Here is a 4114-nt window from a genome sequence, read left to right as displayed (position 1 = left end):
GCCGCCCCCGCGCCCCCTACCACTCTAGCTCCGCCATCGCCGACGCCTCCGCGACCCCGCCATCGCCGTCAGCCTCCCCGCGTCGGCCCCTGCCCTGCCTCCCATCGCCGTCACCGATAGCCCCTGCCCTCCGTCTCCGTTGCCGCCCCCAGTCAGCGCCTGCCCTGCCCCCCATCACCGTCGCCGACAGCCTTCCCTTTAACAAGTAGGCGCTCGCGCCCCATCTCTTGTCTCGCTCGTAGGCACCGAAGAAGGAGAAGGCCCCGGTGGCGTCGTCGAAGCCGACCAAGTTCGGCGGCGGCAAGCAGAAGAAGAAGTGGAGCAAGGGCAAGCAAAAGGAGAAGGTGAACAACGCGGTGCCCAAGTACAAGCAGATCACGCCCTCCATCCTCTCGAGCGCCTTAGGGTAACGCCCTCTTGCCATCCCCCCTCCTCCAGATCTCTTCTTCCTTCTTGCTTTCTTTCTTCCCGTGAGAATCGAGATCTCGGGATGGTAGGATATGGTAGAACTGCATGATGTGAAGTAGATTGTTAGATTCTCAAGTTCACTGAACATCACCATCGATTTTTAGGGTTTCATAGTTATTAATGTTATTTGCTCCAATGGCACAAACTTGAGATGCTAGCATAAAAAGTGTTGCAGGCGACAGACAGTGAGGAGCTACTGTCAAAAACTTGAGCTACTGTCAAAAAATTCAGTTAGGTACAGTGAGCATCATGTAAGAAAATGGCCATAATGTGCCCTGATAATGATGTATTTTGTCATAAAAATATGTAGTGGACTGCCATGATAATGACATGCTGCTAGTAGTTACTTCCATGAGTTGTTTTATTGACATGGCACATTTGCAATGGAGTTTTATATATCTTTAGCCACTGTTCATTAACAGCAAGTCAGTTTTGTTTATAGTTGAAAGTAAGTGTGTGGTTTGAAATTTTGATCTGATTATGGCATCTAGAATTTTTTCAGTTTTGTTTTGTAACTAGAAGACCAAAGTGTGTTACTCACCTGGGATCTTAACTGTTGGGGGGTAGTATTGTAACTAGAAGACCATGTATTTTCAGAATTGAGCTAAAGATTTCGGGGGTAGTATTTCTGATTTTAGAGCACCTTTGCTGGATGTATTTTACAGCAGCTGTTGAAATCAAAAAAATGCTTGTGGGTTGTCCTGTTAAGTTGAGTGGGTCATTAGAGGGCAGATAGAGTCACCCACACCAATTAATGTTTATGAAGAAGAAGAATAAACCTACTGTTGCTGCTGTCATTAGAGGGCAGGTAAGTAACAATATATTGAGGATGAAAAAAATGCTTATCGATACATGAGTTGAGAAACCAATCATATACCTTCAGATTCAATGACACAATTATCCTCGAAAGATCTTAAGCCTGGAGGGCCCTTCAACTGAACAAAAAACAGCAAGTCTGCATATCAATCAACAACCCAAGAGACAGCTTGTTAGCAAATCCAGCAGTAAACAAAAAAACACGCTACTAATTCTTAATATCATTAACCTGTAAGATTTGTACACGCAAACTCATGTTAGTGATTCTTACACCAAATTAGTATACCACCGCCATAGTACTACACCGTCTAATTACTATATGATTGTCAGACTGAAGAAAATCGTTGCAAACCCCTTTTGCCACTTAATGGATGCGACCTCGTGTTCCTCCGCTTCAGATCAGGAACCTGAGGGAGGAAGAACGGTCAGCGGATGATGGTTATTTCCACTCTTGTTTCAATGTGATTAGGAAGCAAATGCAATCCACTTTCAGAAAACCAAAGTATATATACCTAAAGTATCGGTGTTATAAAAATGTGAGTTACACTCCCCACTTCCATGATCCATAATAAAATAAGAGACTTAGGAAAGGGGATAGCCTTCACAAATAGCCCAGAAAGAGCAAGCAAAACTTGTAGAGTGGAAGGAGAGCTCACCTGGACCCAAGAATCCGTAGGTGGCCAAGCCAGATGTGATAGGGAGCACAAAGGATCTGAAGAAAAGCATACAACTCATTAGGCAATACATTCCTCCCCTACAATCCGTGGCCATGCTGGCCATGCTCGAACCAGAGGTCCATAATGTTGCATCTAGTATCAGCACAACAGTAAGGCAAAGGCATGACTTCGGAACCTAATCCCAAAGCAGCAAAAATAAAATGGCAGTAAGGCGAAGATATGTAAAGATGCAAAGGTTGCATGAACTAGACATGCCAAAATTGACCTTCTCATCTTCGAGTTCCTCCAACAATGCTACTTCCCCGTTTGAGGAGCTCTCTGTATCATCCACTCGCCTGCTCATGTTCATGATGCTCACCTCAGCCTACAAATCCATAAAATTTAATTTAAACCAAGTAAGTATTTTATTAGTAACTCTCGCTCTCTGGGACAAATGTGGACCAGCTAAACTAAATATTCTACATCAGGACAGAATCTTGACTGGTTAATAACTATCATAAGCACTCGACCTATGAACACTCGCTATATGGGACAAATGCAGACCAAACTAAACAGAATATTCTACATGAGAACATAATCCAGACTAATTAATAACAGCGTAAGCACTGGACCTGTGAACACTCGCTCTCTGAGACAAATGCAGAGCAAACTAAACTGGAGAAACATATAAATTTGTTTTTACCTTCATAACAAGTAGCATGACCAGAATCACATCCCATGAGAAGCAATAAACCTAGAAATTGCATCAGTTATAAAGACCGCATAGACATGGCATATGTGCAAATAAGACAGGGATATTACCAGCACACTTTGGTTATACTACTTGGTTATGTTCAACTGGTACACAAAACCGTATTGGTAGATGAAGAAACGCAATGCAAGATCTTTCAGTGCCCTCTTTTCATCCCTCTCTGAATCCACGTCCCTTCTTTTTCACCCCTCTCTCTGAATCCAGATCCTAGCAATGATCAAGCTTCCAGTCCCCTCTTTTTCATCCCTCTCTCTCAAACACACATGACACATTGCAGCAAACATAACACATCAACTACTGTAATTGAAAACTGAAGCTGTGACTCTCTATTATCCAATTTCAGTAACCATAAACTCTGTACCTAGTAGCAAATATCTCATAAATGCACATACACATGATCACAAATTGTATCATCTAAATGCAAGAACAAAGGTTCAAAACAGGGAGGAAAATCACCTTGATTTTCTTCACCCCTTCAGCTAAATTCTTCTTGTTCTCTTCATCCTCAGATCTGTACACTTCATGTTTATAAAACCCATATATCAGCAAAGTTAAACACGTGTGATGGATAAAGTAATAGGAAAATACAGAGGAGCACGTCAGCAAGATTTTTGTGGCAAACTCTCATCTTTCCTCTCTCCTTCTCCCTCCTCTCCTTCCTTCTCTCTCCCTCATCTTCCTTCTCTCCTTAAGGACCGGTCCATGGCCCCATAATCCACGAGTTAACCGCTGCATGGTGGAGCAGCGGGCACCGCGTGACGCGAGAGAAGAGGGAGTCAAGGGCGTAGATCTGGTCGACAGAGTGGCATGCGCGACAAGGCTGACCCGAGGACCTTGCAAGGCGCTGGATCTTCGCAGTGGAATATCTCCTGGTGCTGCGGCTGGTGATGAAGGAGGGGCCGCAAATCCACAGTTGCGACGACTGGTGATGAGGGAGGAGGGAGGAGGGAGATGGTGCGACAGTGTGGCGAGGGAGTGAGGAGGAGGGAGGGGTCGGGGGTGTGGCGGCTGGGCACTGGGGGGCTAGGGTTCACGCCCACGCCCAACCATAGGCCTGCACGTCCCCACGACGCGAGCGCGCGCACGCGGCGCGGCAGGAGAGGCTGCCCCGCACACCCGAAAAACAGGTACCCAGCCAATCGGAGCTAGCCCGAGCCCACATGTCATACCCCGTCCAGGATCTACCACGCGGTGAAAATGGCACAAGTGAATTCCTAGCGAGGATCCAATGGCCAGGAGCGAAAAAAGAATGCGCTGACCAGCATCGAAGGGCCAACGAAGGACGCGATCGGGGGAGCATTCTCCAAGCGAGTTGGCTAGCCTCTGTATAGTTTAAAATTATCTTGGGATGCCTTGGGAATCCCCAAGCTTGAGCTTTTATGTCTCCTTAATTCTTCTCATA

At 45.8% G+C, this 4114-nt stretch overlaps 1 long non-coding RNA gene across 1 annotated transcript; it reads right to left on the bottom strand.

Annotated features, from left to right (window-relative positions):
• Positions 1 to 1279: 1279 nt before the first annotated feature.
• Positions 1280 to 3452, bottom strand: LOC125548350. The gene is made up of 5 exons (XR_007301022.1): positions 3311 to 3452; positions 3169 to 3230; positions 2227 to 2325; positions 1514 to 2136; positions 1280 to 1423 (listed from the first exon to the last, which is right to left on the bottom strand). It is a non-coding gene; the product is annotated as an uncharacterized LOC125548350 (long non-coding RNA).
• Positions 3453 to 4114: the final 662 nt, after the last annotated feature.

The sequence above is a fragment of the Triticum urartu genome, chromosome 3, assembly GCF_003073215.2.
Source record: "Triticum urartu cultivar G1812 chromosome 3, Tu2.1, whole genome shotgun sequence".
Classification (NCBI taxonomy): domain Eukaryota; kingdom Viridiplantae; phylum Streptophyta; class Magnoliopsida; order Poales; family Poaceae; genus Triticum; species Triticum urartu.
The sequence above is the reverse complement of the archived record's forward strand: the minus strand, read 5'-3'. Positions and strand labels throughout refer to the sequence as shown.